General features: G+C 38.8%; 1 protein-coding gene and 1 long non-coding RNA gene across 8 annotated transcripts in view; one reads left to right on the top strand and one right to left on the bottom strand.

Moving 5' to 3' along the window:
• The window catches only part of TPD52L1 (TPD52 like 1), a 112,212-nt gene that overhangs the window by 27,369 nt on the left and 63,179 nt on the right, over nucleotides 1–21,664 (top strand). The gene's annotated exons all lie outside the window — the stretch shown is intronic.
• Nucleotides 779–16,444, bottom strand: LOC119471997. Its single transcript, XR_005201099.1, has 4 exons — nucleotides 16,409–16,444; nucleotides 9,147–9,204; nucleotides 2,291–2,388; nucleotides 779–1,313 (listed from the first exon to the last, which is right to left on the bottom strand). It is a non-coding gene; the product is annotated as an uncharacterized LOC119471997 (long non-coding RNA).

Genomic DNA, 21,664 nt, shown 5'->3' with positions numbered 1-21,664 from the left:
TATTTATAAATGTATATTACTTGGCTGGGCATCAGACAAACCAATTTAAACCCATTCTGTGCTTTCTCTGGGGCAGACGTGCAAACATTAGAAGCATGTGGAGCCCAGGGAAAGTATGCAAACGCTGATCAAGTGCACAGTGCTGTGTGACTTTGGCACTTTTCATGATGTATAAGCACAGCTGCCTTTTTCAGGAGTTGTGAGCTGGAGTCGTGAGCAAAGTGTTGTAGGAGTTGCATTTTTCAGGAGAGTGAGGTGCTGATGAGTGTTACCCTCTCTGATAGTCAGGAGAGGATCATTGAGGGGGTGGTTTTTGAGAGCTGGTTTAAGGTAGAAAGGGAGGGAATCTGCCATCTGGAAGTGTGATGATGTTCCAGGCATTGGGTACAGCTTCTTAAAGTAGGCTTTGCTTCTGGAGTAAATGAAAAAAGGGGACATTTAATTTACTTGACTGAGAAAAGCTGAGAGAGCAGGGCTGTTGAGAGCACTTGGTTGGCTGTCAGATATCGTTCTCTCTCTCTACAACTTCCTGGCCTCCCAGCTCTGAAACACTTCAGTAAATATTGTCATACAGGATTGATTCAATTCAATCTTTTCCAAAATACGACTTTGCGCTAGGTGATGGCATCATCATTTCACAGACGAGTAAACAGAGGCCCAGAGAACTTAAGCAGCTTTTGTGGCAAGTATTTAAAAATTGCTGTGTGTTCACATACCGCATATGAATTCGCATACACATAGATGATGAGGATTAAAAATGCAAGGAATGTTATTTTTTGAGTCCTTCATGCCAATCACAATGTTATAGACTGGAAGGACAGCCAAAAGACAAATTCCCGTTTTTTTGAGGAATTTTCAACATAACCAGTCTTGATACAATAAATAGGAATGCAAAGAATAAAAGCAATATTAAAAATGCATGAAGAACATTGAAGCACCCAGAAGATTTCAGGGGTGGCCAGCCTGGGACTGGGCTGTTCAGGATAACTTTTTGAGGGTGAGCTTGGAGCCAGGTTTTGTAGTTAGAAATGAAAGCTGTGCAAGGTGGCTCACACCTGTAATCCCAGCTCTTTGGGAGGCCAAGGCAGGCAGATTACTTGAGGTCAGGAGTTCATGACCAGCCTGACCAACGTGGCAAAACCTTGTCTCTGTTTAAAATACAAAAAATTAACTAGGCATAGTGGCGCATGCCTGTTATTCCCATTACGTGGGAGGCTGAAGCAGGAGAATCGCTTGAACCCAGGAGGAGGAGGTTGCAGGAAGCTGAGATTGTGCCACTTCACTCCAGCCTGAGTGGCAGAGTAAGACTCCATCTCAAAAAAAATTTTTTTAAACTATAGGCTGCATGTATCCAGAAGAAGCATAGATAGATGAAGAGTGCCCAATCAGTGGAGGGCCTTGAGTAGAAGCACATGATTTAGTTGATATTTCTCTTTAGGACTCCCCAAGATCTTAAGGGAAGTATTTTTAATGAAAATGATGAACAAAGCATCATTGGATTACATGAGATTAGAATTGGAAAACTTAAAATCTGTGAGGGTGATTAATATAGAACAATAGAAAGAGATCAACTTTCAGCAGGCTTTTTTTTTGCAAAGTGTAATTCCTGGCAACGTGGTTGACACTGAAATGTTGAATAAACATCAAATGTTGGATTATGATAGTGACTGGGAATGTATAAGACATGAGCTAAATATAGATTTTTGATACAGAAGAGACATATTGAAAGAAAAACTTTGTCTAAAATTAAAAATATTAAATTATTATTATCTCAGTAAGATCTGGAGATTCTATGGGGAGATAGGGAGAGAATCTATCATTCAGGGTCCAGTTGCAGAGAACAGAATCCACCCATCTGTTTTAAACAAGAAGGAATTTGTTATGGAGCCATGGTGAGTGAGCCTCAGAGTCATTGTACAGCTGAAGTAGTGGACTCTAAACTAAACTTTCATGAACAACTCTCGAACTCAAAGCTGCTCCCAGAACTGGGACCCCACATTGCTGCTGCCATAGCAACTTATTAAGAAGCTGTTAGGATCAGGAAGGCACTGCCATCAGGACCTGCCTCGGCACCAAGCAGTGGCTCCTCTCATCGGCTCCATGACTGCCCCTGTCTGCACTAGCAAAATGGATGGGTTTTTTTGACACCACATAGTTAGGGGCAGAAAATGGGGACCTCAGCCACAGAAAACTGTTGCCTCCAAGACTGAACTTGACTACAGGAACAGCAGAAGTGGCTGCTCTCTCACAAATCTCTTAGGAAGGCATTCACTGACTAAACCAGAGTTACCTTTCAGCCTCTGGCTCTGAAGAGGCCAGCTTCCAGCACTTTGCAGCAAAGGCAGTTATGTCCACACAGAGAGGGAGAAGCAATGCAGCAGCAAGTACCTGGAAGGAAGAACTAGCTGGTATTTGTTTGCATATGATAACAAACATTTGGTTTCATTTGATTCCTAGTATTAGGAATTTTGTTTTTAGAAGATTTTAATATAGTTATTTGTGAAAGGGAGGTAACAACTTACAGAATCGAAAACAATGATAGAACTTTTACATTAACAAGAGAAAAAAAGGTAATAAGCTGAAACTCTACCAAGCCAGAAAACAGTAGAAGTGGAGAAACCAACAATGTGAACTAAACTGTAAACATAAAATAAGAAAAAAAAAGGAAAAAAATCAAATCCATTTATTGCTACATTAAAATGTAAAAGGACTAAATACCCGTATGTAAAGAAAGATCAGGAATATATTGGATAAAAATAAAAACACACGAGTCGCTTACAAAAACTATACTTTAAACACGATTTCTTAAAGCTTAGGGAAGTGAAAAGATAAACAGAAATATATAAGACAAAGAGCAAATAAAATAAAAACACTAAGAGTACTTTGTACTGGAAAGAAAGCATAAAATAGTAGAAAGAGGAGCAATTTGTGAAGTCATAAACTTGCATGTCCAAATAACATAGCAACTGTAAATGCATTTTTAAAAACTGTCACAATGCAGGAAGGATTGATTAATACTTTGGTTTTATAGTGGCATATTTTAATGAGTAGATAGTAGGTAACAGGTTAGGACAGAGAGACTTTGATGAGCCAATTTTGCAACTGACTCACTAGGTATATATCACAGAATTTCATATCCTTTCTCTAGTTTCCTGGTGCCATGAAACGCTTAGAAAAATTAGTCAAGTACTTGGCCCAGAAAATAGCTTGAAAAACTCAAAAGAGCTTTTATAGACCACATTCTTTCAGTATTGCCCAATAAAACTAGAAATAAGTACTGAAATGTAAACAAAAATTTTAACAACTTGGAAATTAAGAAACACACTTGGGACAAAGATAAAATCAGGGTTAAATTCTAAACTATCTATAAAACATGAAAAGGAGAACACTTCAAAATCTATGCAACACAGAGACACTGCCAATAATAAAGGTTAATACATAAGAAACTAGAAAAAAAATACACCAAAAGAAAAGAGAATTTAAGACAATGAAAGCAGAGATTAGTGAAATGGAAAATAGCAACAACTAAAATAGTAGAATGGATAAATAATTTCAAAAGTTAATTTGGGGTAAGATACAAATCCCCTCTGGAAACTTTCTCTAGAGAAAAGTTAGAAATGTTAAAACAAACATAACTAAAATGTTGAAGAAATTCTAGAAGATAGAATATACCATGTGTAACTTTTTAGAAACTGGATGTTTTTTAAATCATACTTTAAGTTGTGGGGTACATGTGCAGAACATGCAGTTTTATTACATAGGTATACCCATGCCATGGTGGTTTGCTGCATCCATCACCCCGTCATCTACATTAGGTATTTCTCCTAATGCTATCCCTCCTCTTTCCCCCAGCCCCTGCTATGCCTCTCTTAGCCCCCCACCCACCGACAGGCCCTGGTGTGTGATGTTCCCTTCCCTGTGTCCAGGTGTTCTCATTGTTCAACACCCACTTATGAGAACATGAGGTGTTTGGTTTTCTGTTCTTGTATCAGTTTGCTGAGAATGATGGTTTCCAGCTTTATCTATGTCCCTGCAAAGGACATGAACTCATCGTTTTTGTTTTTGTTTTTTTATGGCTGCATGGTATTCCATGGTGCATATGTGCCACATTTTCTTTATCCAGTCTATCATTGATGGGTGTTTGGGTTGGTTCCAAGTCTTTGCTATTGTGAACAGTGCCACAATAAACATATGTGTGCATGTGTCTTTATAGTAGAATGATTTATAATCCTTTGGGTATATACCCAGTAATGGGATTGCTGCATCATATAGTATTTCTGGTTCTAGATCCTTGAGGAATTGCCACACTGTCTTCCACAGTGGTTGAACTAATTTATACTCCCATGAACAGTGTAAAAGCATTCCTGTTTCTCCACTTCCTCTCCAACATCTGTTATCAGACTGATGCTCTGTCAGAGTGATGGAGTCTCACTCTGTCACCCATGCTGAAGTACAATGGCGTGATCTCAGCGCACTGCAACCTCTGCCTCCCGGGTTCAAGGAATTCTCCTGCTTCAGCCTTCTGAGCAGCTGAGATTACAGATGCATGGCACCACACCCGGCCAATTTTTGTATTTTTAGTAGAGATGGAGTTTCACCATGTTGGTCAAGCTGGTCTCGAACTACCGACCTCAGGTGGTCCACCTGCCTTGGCCTCCCAAAGTGCTGGAATTACAGGTGTGAGCCACCATGCCCGGCCTTGAAACTAGATTTTTAAACCTAGGGCAGGGATCTTCATACTTTCTCTGTAAAGATCAGAGAGTAAATATTTTAGGCTTTTTAGACCATACCACCTCTGTCACAACCACTCAACTCTGTCACTATAGCACAAAAGGAGCCTTAGACATCATAATATCAAATGGGTATGACTGTGATCCAACAAACTTTATTTACAAAAATAGGCCATGGGTGGATTTGGCCTGCAGGTCATAGTTTGTTAAGCCCTGAACCAGAGGAACCCAGTATAGCAAAATATAAACTACCAAAATTGCGCCAAGGAAAAGTTAAAACTTGAGTAGATGAATTAATATTATATTTAGTTTAATTTCATTTAAAGTCCCAACAAAGATATCTTGAAATTAGATTAAGTGCACTTAGATCATCTATTGAAAAAATAGTGGGATTTGACAAAGCAGTATGATAACTATAAGCAGAAGAAATTGTCTTATGTGCTGATTAATATATACCATAAAGCCACCTTCATCAAAACAGTGTGACATTGACACCATAGCTAAGCACCAGAGAATAGATTGCAGATGGATCTTAGAATTTTTTGGAATTTAATATTTGTGATTCAGTGGGAAATAGGCTATATTTAGTAATAACTGACCATCTATTTTTTAAAAAGTGACTTGTATTGCATGCCTTATAAAGTTAATTTTATGTAGATTAAAATCTTAACCAAAAATTTTAAAACAACGCAAATATTGACAGAAAAATGAGATGACCAAGTATAATGTAGTAATTGGGGCGACTGTTTCAGCCAATGGGGAAATGCAAAGGTACAAAAGAAAAAAAATAGGCATTTTATCCTTTATGAAAATGTTAAATATTTGCATGGAAAAAAATCATATTCAATAGACAATAGATGAGAGAAAGATTTTCATCACATATAGCAGTTAATAAATTAATATCAATACAATATGAAACAATCTAATAATCTAATAGAGCAATAGAAAAATGGGCAGATAATTTGAATGAGCAGTTTACAGAAGAGCAAAAATAACTGGCCCACCATGGACAAAAAAATTGTTCACTATGCTAAGGAAATGCAGATTTAAGTAACAATATGATATTATGTTATATCCTTTGGACATGCAAAAAATTAAAAGTATGATAATTCCAATTGCTGACAAGGATAGAGAAAGAGCACTTTCATGTGTTGCTCATAGAAATGTGAATTACTACACTATTTTTGGAAAATAATCAGGCAACAGCTATTAAAATTTAAATTCTTCTCCTGGAACTTTCCAGAACTAAAACTTCCTTAACTAATGATATATGTACAAAACTGATGCATTGCAGCACTGATTATAGTAGGCAGACTGCCTCTCCAGAAAAAAGCAAAATAAAATAAATATCCATCAAAAGGCCAATGTTTGAAGCAAATGCAGTATTTGCTTACCATGAAATATTCAGCAGTCTTTTAAAAGAATGAGTTATAACTCCAACATTTGGCACTTACACTTAGTATGAATTGTGAAGATTAACAAGATGGAGAGTTTATAAAATATGAAATCATTTTTGTCAAACAGTGGCAAAGACTCTGGTGTTTGTATGTATAATTACATATACTGTAGTGTGTATGTATAATTATACTGTAAATGTACATGTTCACACATATACACACACATTGCCAAAGAATAAATGAAATCTTGTTTTATTTTAAATCCAGAAAGTGTCGGATGCACTTTTAGTTGTAATCCCCCCTCAAAGAGAAGATATTAGTTAAACTATCCTCTGAAACACTGGGAAATTAAACAGAGATTTTTTTTTTTTTAATGATGTTGATTAGCTGGAGTATGGTGGAGAGTCAGGGAGCATTTACATTTAAGAATAATTAATAAAGATCTTGTTTTAAAAGTTTCTATTGAGAAAAGGTCCTGGTTTTACAGCATCACCTATTGAGAATATCCCGTAGTTAGCCAAGCATATATGAATTAGTACATTCCACCAAAGCCTTCAGCTTCTTCGGTTTTGGAACCAGTTACCATATCTGGAAAAAACCAATGACTCAAATGGAAACTTTACAGTGTTTCTCCCCTCTGTTAAGATATCCACGTCATCAGCTTGTTATCCAAGTGGAAAGGCACATTTTTATCCTTCAGTGGATCTGTCTTCTTCACCTAGTAAGAGTTGATTCTTCCTCCCACAGCTGTGTTCTTACTGTAGCTAAAAGTGGGTGCACTCATCCTGTTTACTCCCACCCTTACCTTCTTGAAAAGAGGGAATTAGATTGGTAGTATGTGAAAATTTAGATATTATGTGAAACAACAAAATTAAATATCCTTCTTAGAAGTGGTTTTCGGACTTCTCAAAAATTGACACAGGCTAATAAATACATTTTATATCACATTGAGTTGTGTTGGTGTGTGCATGCCTGTATGTGTGTGTATAAAATAATGAACAAAATTTCGTGAAACTTTACTTGTTCTTATTATATGCATTCCAAACAATTTCTACTCTATTCTAGTCTACTTTATTTTATTTCATTTAAAATGTACTGATCACAGCACACTGAGCTGACTTAGTGACCCGCTAAATGGGGTAGTGACCTGCAGTTTGAAAACATACTGCATCAAAGGACTCCTATCAAAGCAGCATGCATGGCATTCCACGGTCAGAAGATTTTCACTGGACTGGAGAGACAGTTTATTCAGTGAGGTCAAATACAGACCTAGGCATCTTTTACTTCATTTCACATATGCCAACAAAGTCAGTTTATGTGAAAGACCTTCTGATAGCAGGTTCCTTGAGGTAGTTTTAAGCTTACCTTAGGCAACAGCATTGCAACACTTTTAGAGAATTAGCTTAAGCTAGAGGCAAATAAGTTTTAACTGCTGTGGTAGATGTCTTAGCTAATGATTTTTCTCCTACAGTTGGGACTATCATGAGAAGCCTGGTCATCTTGGCATAAACAGAAGGCATCTCAGTTGATTTCAACTCTGCCCTAAGTTTTTTTGGATTCCTCTCCCATTTAGGCTTTAAAGTAATATGCTAAAGTTGGAAAAAGAATTTCCATATGAAACTAAGCAACACTTAAATATATTCTTTTATTATAATAACCCCAGTTGGGCATATTGCCAAATTAACTCTTCATAGAATCAGTGGAGATCAGTTGTACAGTGTTCCAAATGCAGGATTTGTGTGGGTCATAAGAACAGAGGTGACTTATGTGCAGGCATTTAAAGTGGAAGTGTTTGAAAATCTGACTGATACGTTGACTGCAAAGTGAAATGATGTGTGTTATATCTAACTGGATTTGGAAGCAAAGAATTTCGAAAAGCCGGTGGAATTTTGACTCTGCCTATGGCCTCTTTTACAGTATACCTAATTTAAGATGTGTATAAAAAACATTTTTAGATATTCACTAGGAAAACAAAGGTCTTTTCTATCCTGCCATTTACTTTATTTTTTTAACCTAACTTGTTTTTCCTAATGATTAACATTGATGCCTTTGATTGTGTGGGTGTTGTCAAGACAGTTCATCACGTGGGGAAAGGTTGGCAACCTCTCTCTGCTTGGTACATTTCCATGAGCCTTCTTTCACTACTCTCATTGTTATTTCCTTTTCACTCTGAAGTAGTTCCAAATCTGATATTGAAGGAACTCGATTTTATTTTATGTATTTGAAGTAAATTGAGCCATTTTTGGTTTTAGGTTTGTTTAGTATGCTCCACACAGAGAAGACTGTAAAGTAAAAGCAATAGCAATAATAACTTACGTTTGACAAAACACATAACAAAAAAGGTATCTTGAGACATAGAAAGTCAAATTATAGGTACCCCTAAAATTCGCCCTTCCATTTTTTTTTATTAGAATTCTCGATCAACATTGGAGTGTTGGTGGTTAGGACAGAAGGAAGTATACATATAGCTATCTGCTTCTAAGACATTCGCCATGTCTTTCTATAGCTGAAGACAACTTCAAAGTAACTAAAAGTGCCACTGGAAATAGTTTATGTGAACTATATTGGCCATAATTTGAAGAATTTCTACCAGCTGTGACTTTGTGAATGGCAGGAATTAATATTCCTTTCTTAGTTTGTAGGACTGTCAAAATATGATCCCAATTTTGTGACCAGCCCAAATGAAGCCGACTGTTGTCCCTGGTGCTCCATTTTCTGCATAGGTTCTAGGTCATTTTTTCTGAAAATAGTACTGAAGTTGGTGGCATGTGGGAGTCACCGCAACAACCAAACTGATGACAGGAACCTGTGAGACTGAGAGCCATGAAGAGTGTCTCAGCGTGCTTGACAGCAGCAGTCCCCATACTTTTTGGCACCAGGGATCCATTTCATGGAAGACAGTTTTTCCACAGATCAAGGTAGGGGGATGGTTTTGGGGTGATTCACGCACATTACATTTACCGTGCGCTTTATCTTATTATTATATTATGAGATCTAATGGAATAATTATACAACTCACCATAATGTAGAATCAGTGGAAGCCCTGAACTTGTTTTTCTGCACCTAGATGGTCTCATCTGAGGGTGATGGAAGACAGTGACATCATCGGGCATTAGATTTTCATAAGGAGCGCGCAGCCTAGATCCCTCGATGTGTAGTTTATGTTAGGATTCGTGCTCCTTTGAGAATCAAATGCTCCGCCACTGATCTCACAAGAGGCAGAGCTCAGGCTGTAATGTAAGCAATGGGGAGCCGCTGTCAATACAGATGAAGCCTTGCTGGCTCGTGCCACTCACCTCCTTCTGGGCTGTCTGGTTCCTAACGTCTGTGGCCCAGGGGTTGGGGCCCCTGCTTTAGAGTATGTTGTACTGAATATATCATTCTCTGTTGCTACATCAAGGAAACAATGGCACTATCTACTCTTGCCTTCACTCTACATATTGACTGTAGTGATTTGTATATCATATTACATTATGTGGAATCTTAATATGATTTTAAATTAACTTGTCCTCACGACTATGGTTAACATTTTTCTCTTAAACGGAATCATTCCTTGCTGACCCTGGGTTTTCTTTTCTTGTTGTGGAGTTGTGTTGTTGTTTATTTTGTTCCAACTGCATTTTCTTGATTCTCAGTAACATTCTTAGCCTTATTTCCTTGTGGATGATTTTGCAGAAGAACAAACTGTCCTTTGGCGTTTGCACCTGCATGTCGCTCATTGTACACTTGCTTGATGTGTTTCTGTGAAAGGGAGCAGCTTTTCTTTTTCAAAATGAAGAAGAGAGAGGCCAAATGTCTTTTTCCAGCTCCCATGAAAATATGGATTTCATTCCTTTTCTTTGATTTTGAAAGGAAACGGTGAAGGGATAATGATGTGTTTAAAATTAGGCGAATTGTGTTCTTTCTTCTAACTGAAACAGTGCAGAGGAAACTACCCACTGTGAAATGTTACTTGTGCAGCATTGTAGATGTGCAAGAACTGCAGTGTTTTCTACTTGGCTGGCTATCCTGGCATGTAGTTCATCAAAAGAGAGAAACAGGGTGCAGGCGTTCTGAGTGTAAGCCCAAATGAACTCTAAGCATGTTTACCTCCCTATCATCTGAGGAGAGAAAGAACTGCGAGCAAAGAAGGAAGTGAACAACTGTGGAGTGTCTGCCTGTCCTCAGTGGCCTTCAGATACCTCTGTTTTTTCTCCCCCTCCTTTCTGTTCATTGGACATCAACATATCTTGTCATTACAAACTATTATTATTTTTTAACAAGGTAAGTTCAAGAAAAAATATAAAAGAGCCAATATTCATAATGTGTAATAGCATTTGGACCTTGCTATTCGAAAGTGGAATCCAAGTAGAATCAAAAGATTTGAACAAAATTATGAATGGAGGACCCTGACGCATCTACTGCTTAGCCACCAGCTTTCATGATGGCTTCTGTAGCATGCTAGGGGAGAAGAAAGCCATGCTCTCTCATCATTGTTTCCTGACGGCCTTTGTTGTAGGAGAATAAGTTGGGGGGACTGATGTTGGCTTTGACTACAAGTGGAAATGTTTGCTTTCCCGATGAGCCTGGCACTCAGGACACTGGACATTTCACTGTAGGTTTATGACTATCACCCAGTTGTGGTTCACCTGCTTTTAATGCCAAGAGTTTCGGAACCCAGCCGACCTGAGCGGAATAAAGTTCTTTGGGTTCGATCTGCAGCAATCAGAATGCCGAGAACAACAGAAAATTCCACTTTTCTTTACCTGGTGGTGCCTCAGCAGGATCCCAGAATGTACTTGCTGGTCCATCCAGGGGAGGAGAAAATTGCAGCTGTGATGTGACTCATTCACACTTTGTTCTTTTAATGGAGAAAAACCTGCAGTGACATCATCTGGCCACCAGGGGATGTGCTGTTGCCAGAGAGCGCTGGATTTTTTATCTGCCAGCACCTCCAGGGGCAGGAAGAAAGGCTTGCTTGTTTTTTGATGCAGTAGATCCTTAACAGAGAGCCCCATCTTCATTCCTAAGGAAATCAGCATCAGTTTTGTGTTCCCTTTGTTGACTTTCCAACTAGGGCTGAGCCCGCTTTTCTGAGTTAATAAGAACCCAGAAAGAAAAGGGAACATTAGTCGTGGCTCCAAACAGCAACCAAGCACTTTGCTGCATACGGTCTGCTTTGGTGGCAGGCCTTAGTCTGCACTGACCCACACGGACTCACCTCTCTCGTGGTCTGCACCTGACTTGCACATATACCTTGTTAATGAAGCCCAATGAGAACTGGATCTATCACAAGCGTCCCACCTGATTTCTTGGAAGCTTTTATTAGCGTCCATGTCCTTCATGGCAAACAGCTCTGTTTGGCTGCTTGTTGATAATAATCATTGCCAACATCTATTTCTTATCCTTGTGTGTTAGACATTGTGTCCAACACTTCACACAATTTAGTCTCATTTAATTCCCCAAGTAGCTGTTGGAGATGGTCACCATTATCTTTTCTATTTTGCAGATGAGGAAAGTGAAGCATAGAGAAGCTAAATGTGATGGCCAGGATCACGCCGCTGATGATTATGTTGCTAGGACTAGATTCAGGCCCCTTTAACTCTGAAGGCCATCCACTTAAATGATAATTTTCAGGTTGGGGGGATGGGGGCTGTGGCTAAGATCTGTCCTTGGTGGGGTATAGCAGAAGGACTTAGGAACTTTTTTGTTCAAACTGCTTATGTTTATAGCCCCCTTTCCCTTCCCTCATCCTTTCCTTCTCCCTCTTCTGATATGCTTTCTGGGTAGGGTGGGGTGGGGGTAGTGTCTGTTGCCATCACTCTGAGTCACTGTTCCTGTTGGGTGTGCCATAGCCCTCAGGAGTATTGGGATGGAAAAATAGCTGAGAACCAGTGGACCAAAGGATGGTATAAAAGTCCTGAGCAGCTTTTCTGCGAATTATTGCCTGAGGCGTTCTCTCTGTGATGGAAGAACTTCACAGGCCGCCACACTGCTGCGAGTGCTAAGGAAGGATGGAAAATAGCCATATATATGGAAAACATATGACTGTTACAAATATGAAAACATATATGTGAAAAACATACATATGCAAAACATATACACAAAAAATATATGCATATGTTATAAAAATATATGAAAAATACACATATGAATTCATGTGTGTGTGTATATATCCTCCTCTTCCAATTCCAGCATCAGTGTTAGTAAGCATGCAAGCCGTTATACATTCATTATGCAGTCTCATTTTTCATTGAGCAACTGCTAGGAGCCTTGCAGAGTGACCTGGGGCCTTGGTGGTCCCAAAGGCCTGGCCCAGGTCTTCAAGGAACTCACAGCCCAATGGGTTTTTGCTTTTCTTGAGGCTAACACTGACAGCTCAACTTATAGATCAAGTCTCTTAAATCATGACTCAGAGAATTTTGTGGAAAAGTCTTCTGAGTTTTTTTTTCCTAAAAAAACAAAAGGCTGAAATAAGGACAAGGCCTCATGCTTCTTAGCTTCTAATAGTGGTGGACTGGAACTGCTTGTGGGTTTTAAGTGTTTGTTTTTGTTTCTGTTTTACTTAATTATAGGATTAGTATTAGGCGTGACTTTTTCCATTTCCTTTGGAAGCTTCTAGTTTACAACAAATTAGAACTGCCGGCTGACAGCAGGCTAAGATCCAGAAGAACCATTAACTCTACAGTTTCAGCATTACTGAGCTGTTTGTTTAAAGGTTAAGGCCATTTATAACTCAACAGCCCCTCAGGTCATGCATAAAATATACCATGGCACCAGGAAAGTAGTGTTTTCTTCCTAAACACATCTTTATCCTATCATTCCCCTGCTCAAAAATCTGTGCTTCTCCACTGCTTCCAGACTCTTTACCATGGAATTCAACGTCCTCTATGATCTGGAACAAATGTCCTTTTTGGCATATTTCCTGCTATCCTTAGGTTCCCCTAGAACCCTGACCCTAGATAATCAAGCAGCTCTTGGTTCTTGTACCTGATACTTTGCTAACTATCTTCCATACAAGATGCGCTCCCCACCTCTATCTGTCAAAAATCTTATTTTAATACATGTGCTTCCTACTTGGTAAGACCAAAGTGAGGCAATGTTACCTCTGTAAAGATCTTTAGTATCAGCCATTGGAATTAAACATTCCTTATTTCTGCTAATAGCCCATAGTTTAGATCTTGGCTGAAGCATTTAATGTCGTCTTTTTTATTTATAGTTAGTTGGTATCAACCTAAAATAATCAAAAGGGTCAGAATCTGACTTAAAGAGAGTTTATTCAAGGGCAAAGTTTGAGGATAGCCCACCTGGAAACAGCAACTCCAAAGGAATAGAATCAGCGTTCTGAAGTAGGGAAGTTAAGGTTTCATTTATATATAGTCGGAGACGGGAGTTTTTAGCAGGATTACAGCGTTTTTCAGACAAAGTTGGCACACAGTTGCAGCAATTTGATTGGTTGTAGGCTGCGTTTCTTTGGGGGAAGGATACATTTAACATTTGTTAGAGAGGTATAGTAGTTATGGGTTTTCTGTCATCTGGCCCAAGCAAAGCAGGACAAGAAAGAAGTTAATCTAACAAGCGTCATTAAGATGGCGGCAGGTTTTTGTTCCTGTTGTTGGTGAAGGCTCTCTAGTCACTGTACCGAGCAAGAACAATAAGAAACAAGTTGTTCTATAATCTGACAAACAAAAGTCACAACCCTGTGTGTCTCAGCGCGCAATCACATCTCTCTCAAGGCTTAAAGTATCTTCAGGGTTCCAACAACTTTTAAATCATATTTATTTTTACATCGGGTACATTGAGAACCTCTCATTCCTTTGGGGGTAAGAAGCATATCTTATGCATTTTGTGTCACCCATCCGTGAGAGAAAGACTTTATATACAATGAGTAAATTTTCAAGTGGCATAAGATTAAGTAAACTTTAGATCTATGGAAAAGGCACTTAGGTGAAATTGTCTGATGATACTGAACAAATTGCATTGTCGTCTTGCTCCAGTCAACAGGCATCTTTTTGATCTTTTGATGTATCAAGCAGGATTTTTTACTCCTAGGGCATCTGACTTAGCTGTTACCTCTCCCTGGAAATTTCTTTTATTCTGGAGTGTCACATAGCAACTCCTTCTTAAGGCAAAGCGCACTGACCCATCTTAGGCTTTCTCTGACTTCTCAGACCATTGCTGGCCTTGCATGGGGACAAAGCCTGTCTGCAGTCACTCAGTGCAATCACAGCCAGGTCAGTTGTGGCTCATCTGCTCATCACGTGTCTCTTAAACTTCAGGAGAGCAGAGGCCCTGTCTACTCTGATAATCATTGTATCTCCAGGACCTAGAATAAGTGCCCCTTACATCATATTATATTATTTAAAATCAGTGGGTTTTGACATGGGCTGCCCATCAGTGTCATCGGTGGGGCTTAGCAAAACACAGATGTGCAAGGTTGACCTCAAAGATTGTAATTCAGCAGGACTGTAGTAATGCCTTTAAATTTGGCTCCAAATGTATCAATCATCAAAGATTCAGGAAAACAAGGGAAGATAAACTTTCTGTAGCTTCCGAAGTTGTGGCTGTTTTTAAAACTGTTTATATTTTCTTTTAAATCCTTATCCTATATCCTTAAGCCTTGTGACTGCTGCAGAGAGAAAACAAGATCAAACATGAGCTTACATTAGCCACAGAAACACCTGGGGCAGTTCCAAAGTTTTAATTACTGCTTCATTAATGTAAAAGCTTAATTATAGTATTAATGTATAAAAAACGTTGGTCATGTGCCCTACAAATACAAAGTAGTCTAAATAATTATTATCTTGGCTCCTATCTCAACGCAAGACCAACGATCGCTGAATTATTTTTAAGACATGAGCTACATTTAAATGGTTATCGAGTTATGATTTCTGTTAGCTTATACAGACCACATGACATTTAATAACTTAAATGTATATACTTCGGTGCTTGTTAGATTCTATTCAAATTGTATAGCAAATTTCCTTAAAAATAGAACTTTGTTTTTTCCTTACATTCCTGTATTTGATAGCAGACTATTCTTAGACTCTCCACCTCACTTACCACCATAGTGTCTACGGATTTATAAATATGACATGCTGTCAGCCTTATTCACACATGAGGCATGGAGGTGAGAGTGAATAAGAATCTTGCTCAGAGCCAATTAGTTGCAGACCCGGCATTGGAATTCCTCTCCCATAGTATCAAAAGTGTAGTCATATTCCTAGATCATTAGGCAGGAAAAAAAAGAAAAGAAAAACTACTCAGAGACATCTGGCCGGATCTGTGCCTTTCATCAGAATAATCATGTCCTAAATCTCCCACTGGGGTTGTCAGAAAAGCTTTTCTCCAACTTTTTCCAGACCATGGAGAGCTACATTTAATTTATAACCTGAAAATATTCCCTAAAACAGACTCATAATCATGCTTGCTGAAATTTTAGCCCAGCCTTCTTGCTTGCTGAGAAAAGAGCTGGCTGTCCTTTCCCTTTGAATAAGCCTCCTTGTATGAACAGTCTCTGGAGATGCCCCTTTTCCAGATGAAAATCTGTTTAATGTGTTATCATGTTGAACTCCAATCACTTCAATCATTTTGCATTTTCATCTTGGTAGGTCTGTCGTCTCTCTAATTTAACAGCTCTAAACTGCACATATGCACCACATGATCTAGTTCAATATCAAGCAGGTATCCAGTGAGTTCGCAAACTCAGAAGTGCAAGAAATAGAGCTTTTCTTATTTTTATGAAACTCATTTTCACTTCCATTTCGAGTTCTTTTTCCGCCAGGAGAATTTTAGGGAAATGTTTGTCCCCAGATCAAGAGACACTCCCGTCTTTCTGCTTGCCAGACTCAGAAGTACAGACTCTTTTGAAAAGTGTAGAGTTTAAAACTCTAAGAGGAAGAATAATCTGGAGTTTTTTAAACAAAGTCTATTTTCCACCCAAGGTGGAATATAATATAAAGTACTAATCAGTTATACAAACATGTTATTTATAAATAACATAAAATTTGACAGTTTTCTAAGGTTAGGCCACACTTCAGAAACAAGAGTGCCTTTTCAATGATTCTGTCAATTCAGGTATACCCTCAGAAGATTATAATCACATGGCTAGTTGCTTTTCCTTACATTTTAGTACCAAGGATTCAAATTATCTGTGGGGAGCAGGAACTAAGCAAACAGAGTGTACATAATTGCTGAAGTGATGACAGTCAAAAGAGAATGGGAAGCCCACTAAGCCTCAGAGGTGAGGGGTTGCCCCATCCAATTTTCAGAGTCTAAAAGAAGGATTTGGGTGTCCAGTACCTGAAACAACAGAGGCACTAGTATCTCCAGAGAAAAGGAAATAGAAGAGGGAGGGAGGGAATGTTACAACAGGGTGTGATTAATGGCAGCTCACTGCTGGAGTTCACTCCGGAGAGGCTGGGTAAATGCTGCAGTTCAAGGTCGGTGTGGGGCAGGCCAAGGGATCGGTTAGCTCTGGAACTTCTGAGTGAGTCCTTGGCTCCAGTTAAATTATAAGCAGCCAGGATCTGGGAAGGTCAACACAGTCAAAGCACTACCAGGAACTGGGATTGTACCCTGGGCTGCAAGCCAAGACCAAGACACTCTGGCTGCTCTGCATGTGATCTTGAACTCTGCTTTGCCCTCCAAGAGAAGGAGCCAAAGCTCTGTCTGCCTTCAGGGACAGAGGTCTGCAGTTAGTTTCCCGATGACAGCAGGAACAACCCAAGAGGCCATCAGATGTTGGGAAGTTCTTATAGTGCTCTAAACCCTTTCAGGCAGTTAGAGTCTTCTGTGTCTATTGTCTTCACAGCCATCTTGTATAGTGTTGGAAACCTATAGTGAAAAGTGATTTTCAGCTATTTACTAGAGATGGGAGAATTTCAAAGTCTTTCCTTCATTGTCCATCTCTACTCGCTTGAGTAGAGTTATAGTCAGTTCTATCTCTGCATACATACTTGCATGCATGCATGGGGTAAGGGAGATCTGTTTACAAACATGACCACAAACACATGACCAGCTTCCAAAGCTGAGAGTGCAGGGGACATCTGGGGGTTATCGGTCACTTGAGTATAGAAAAAGCAGAGAAACCCAGCTCAACCACTCTCTGTCTGTGAACATCAGTTTTCCTCTTTATAGACGAAGGATGCATATGAAATAATGTGCATAAAGTCTTCCACACAGTGCCTAACACATTGCGAACACAAGTGTCAGCCAAAATTATGGCATGCAGCTGGCTTTGTGTCTGATGAGCAGAGTTTCCTCAATGCATTCTCAATGGCTCAATTTTGGAGACAGGCAATGTCTCAAGACAGTGCTGATTGCCACACTCGGGGAATGAGTACTACTCATATATAGTTGGCAGAGGCCATATTATACACTGCTGAACATCCTACAGTGAACAGGTCAGTTCCCCACAACCGTAACAAGGAATTCCCCTCCCAAAATTCCATAGTGCTGAGGCTAAGAAACCCGGCTAAATGGTCATAGCAAGATGAGATGAGGGTAGCTGATTTTCCTTCATCCTTAGGAATATGAACATGTTAACATATTGACATTACTGACCTCTACCAGCACTTAGAAAGCCAAAGAGCCTATAGAATCTAAACCCAGCTGTGAAATAAAATCTGATTCTGGTGAGAGAAAAGTCTTCCTTGATCCTCAAGAGAAAGTAAATGGGTTTTGTAGTTTTGACTTAAATAATTCCAATGACTCGGTTTGTTCATTGGACTGTAGATTGAAGAACCTAAGGCTGGATTTTGTTGGTTTTAATTTTTACCAATAATATAGTATAAAAAATGTTTTGTTAGACTTGTATGATTTACTAAATAATTATTGATATTTGCATGGCATATAGGATCAAGAGAAAGTCACATGTTAAATTCTGCATATAGAAATAATTATTTTCAGTCCTTTACTATATGAAAGTAAAGGAGGCCGGGTGTGGTGCCTCATACCTGTAATTCCAACACTTTGGGAGGCCGCAGTCGGCAGAATCACCTGAGGTCAAGAGTTCAAGACCAGCTTGACCAACATGGTGAAACCCCATTTCTACTACAAGTAGCTGGGATTACAGGCCTGCACTTTGGGAGGCTGAGGCAGGAGAATCACTTGAACCTGGGAGGCAGAGTTTGCAGTGAGCCAAAATTGAGCCATTGCACTCCAGCCTGGGCAACAAGAGCAAAAATCTGACTCAAAAAAACAAAATAAAAGTAAAGGAGATATTAAGTTTAGCTTGCCTGCGATATACAAATTAAATGTGCTAGAATTGAGCACTTATAGCACACATTATAGGAAATAAGATGGTAAAAACTTACAAATTATTTAAGTTATAAAAATGTATATAATACATAAAAATGCTTTGGAGTCTCAGAGTACGTTTTAAAGCTTGACTTTCATAGTATTTCCATGTTGTTCCATTACGTTAGGGGAAGCCTCCTTAGTCAGTGGCTCATCACCTCACTGCCTAGATTGGATTAGCAGGGACACAGGGTCATTGCTACCTTTCACAGTTGCTTGACTGTGCTGAACTTCTGAAGTGCCACTTTTTAAAAGGGACCATGTGTTTTCAAAGCCACTGATTGCTAAGCCCTTCTTTCAGTCATCTTATTTGCAGACTTTCATTTTTGAGCTTTGTTTGCCATCGGGGAAGGATTTTTAAAGAAAACATAGGCCTCTTCCTGCTTTTATGTTCAGCATGCCATAAATTCCATTAATGAATTCTTAAGGTCGTTTAATCTATTTAAAAAAATAGCTCTAGATTCAGTCAGTTGTTAAAAAAATGTGTTCAAGATTATCTGTAATTGTACCAGCTGCAAACAGATTTACATAGGTATTTTATTTGTAAAAAAATCTATTTGAAATATTGGAAATGATTTCAGGAACTAGAGACAAAAGATATGCATGGTTTTTGAATAATTTAGTGTGTCCTAATTTTTAAATGTTCCTCAGTAGTCATTTATCTCCAGAGTGAGTAAATACAATTTTTAAAAAAAAATTAACAGTTAGGCCGGGCGCGGTGGCTCAAGCCTGTAATCCCAGCACTTTGGGAGGCCGAGGTGGGTGGATCACAAGGTCAAGAGATCGAGACCATCCTGGTCAACATGGTGAAACCCTGTCTCTACTAAAACTACAAAAAATTAGCTGGGCATGGTGGCACGTGCTTGTAATCCCAGCTACTCAGGAGGCTGAGGCAGGAGAATTGCCTGAACCCAGGAGGCGGAGGTTGCAGTGAGCCGAGATCGCGCCATTGCACTCCAGCCTGGGTAACAAGAGCGAAACTCTGTCTCAAAAAAAAAAAAAAAAAAAAAATTAACAGTTAAATATGTGCTTATTGTAATCAGTCAAGTAGTACAGAGGAATATAACTGACTGAATCATCTTCTCCCTGTTCAGCCTCACCCTTTTGCAGCAGCCAACATTAACAATTTGGTGCATATCCTTTCTCAGCTTTCTCCATGCTCATACAAATGCACGGACATTTATGTTCACATAAAAATAGTATTTTATTCCTCTCCCAAATGCTGCAGATGCAAACATGACTCAGCACCCTTATTTTTGAATTCAACAATATGCAATGAAACTTCCTCTTAGTTAATACATGTCAATCTAATTCATTATTTTGTCAACCTATAGTAGTCAGAAGAGTCGGAATCCAATTTGAGGAGAGGTTATTTAAGTGCATATTGTGAGGATAGCCAACTCAAACACGCCAGCCCCAAAGAAATGGAGTCAGCGTTCTGAAGTAGGGAAATTAAGATTTCATTTATATAGTCAGAGACAGGGAAGTTTTTAGTAGGATTTCATTTTCAGACAAGGTTGGCACATACTTACAGCAATTTGATTGGTTTATAGGCAGTGTTTCTTTTTGGAAAGGGTGCATTTTACATTCATTACAGAGGGTATAGTAGTCATGGGTTTTCTGTCATGTGGTCTTAGCAAAGCAAAGCACCAAAGAGGAAGTCAATGTATAGCAAGGGTCATTAAGAAGGCAGGAGATTTTTGTCCTGGATGTTTAATTCTCTCTAGCCATTGTAGAGAACAAGAAAAATAAGAAAGTGAGTTAATGTATAATCTGAGAAACAGAAATTATAACCATGTGTGACTGAGATCACAGTCACATCTTTCTCTGGGCTTAAAGTGCTTTGGGGTTCCAACAGCTTCTGCATTATATTTATTTTCACAAATTTTGATAACTGAAAAATAGTATACAGCGTGGGCATATTATGTTTGAATACTAGTGCCCTACTGATGGATGTTTAGGTTTTTGTAGTTTTTTAGCACTACCATAATGATTTAGACTCTTTCCTTAGGTTTGCACCTTTTTTTCTGTGAGGCTGATTCTCGAAAGTGGAATGGCGGTGTCAAAGGCGCTCCCAATCAGGTGTCACAGTGCAAAAGCCAACAGTGTGTGGTTAGAGGATCCAGTTTTTCACAACCTTACCAACACAAGCTCTTATGCCATTTTGGCTTCTCTACACATATCCTAGATAAAAAGCAATATCTCTGTGATTTTAATTTGTGCTTTCCCTATGACTAGTGAGGATAATCGTCTTTTCATATTTCATCTCGCTGTTGTATTTTCTTGTCTGTGACTTAAGTGAAACTTTTCTAATTCTTGTATATTTTATTCTTGCTAAACATGTCACAACTCAGAAATACGTATTTCTATCTCCTTTAGCATTTAGTTTGCTGCCCAGATTTCAGGAGGAAAAGAGATTTTTTTTTTTTCCCCTGAACATTTTCAGCAGCAGCTATTTGGAATGCTAAAGAGTTGATGAGAGACATTAAAGAAATGTGAATGTTACTGAGCCGATTTGCTTAAAGTAAAGGGAAGACTGTCTATACCTCTGAAAAATGCTTTTCAAATGTTCAGGCTTCTGGATTGGTTGCATCATGGCATCATTCCCTAACCCTCACCATAGCTTTGAAGTTGTGCAAGATTAGAGAAAAAGCTCAGGCCTGTCTGAGGAAGTCTTTCTTTCTATCTATCTATCCCTTTATTAAAACATGCCTTGCAAAAAAAAAAAAAAAAAAAAAAAAAAGGTACATTTTGTCCTGCTTTGTGCTCATAGAAAATATCTTCCATTGCCAAGGGAATTTTTTTCCTAAACTAGCTCTAAAAGATGACTCAGCACTTTATAAAATCAGTGAGCGTTTAAGGAATGACCTAAAATGGAATGTGACCCGTCCAGCGAAGCTCAAGGCATGCCCAGTTGTGTTCATCTCACTCCATCAGGAGTTGAAGGAGATGAGAAACTGGTCCCAGAGCCCTCAGCTGTAGCTTGGGTGTCTCACAACTACTCAGCTAACCAAATAAATGAGTGGAAAATCAGTTCTCTGCTCTATTTTTCATGGTGAGAGGAGAAGAAGGATGAGGAGGAGAAGAAGAGATTACGTCTCATTTTAATTCAAAAGAGTGACTTTTTATTAATGAGTTTGAATTCAGAATAATTTATTACCCTATATTTTTCATATAATATAAGAAGTGAGACTGTTTCCCTTTTTGCTTAGGGTGAAAATATAAGGCTGGGTGTTAAATTTGGAGGTTTATCTTTTT

The sequence above is a fragment of the Cebus imitator genome, unplaced genomic scaffold (genome assembly GCF_001604975.1).
Source record: "Cebus imitator isolate Cc_AM_T3 unplaced genomic scaffold, Cebus_imitator-1.0 Scaffold81, whole genome shotgun sequence".
Taxonomy (NCBI): Eukaryota; Metazoa; Chordata; class Mammalia; order Primates; family Cebidae; genus Cebus; species Cebus imitator.
The sequence above is the reverse complement of the archived record's forward strand: the minus strand, read 5'-3'. Positions and strand labels throughout refer to the sequence as shown.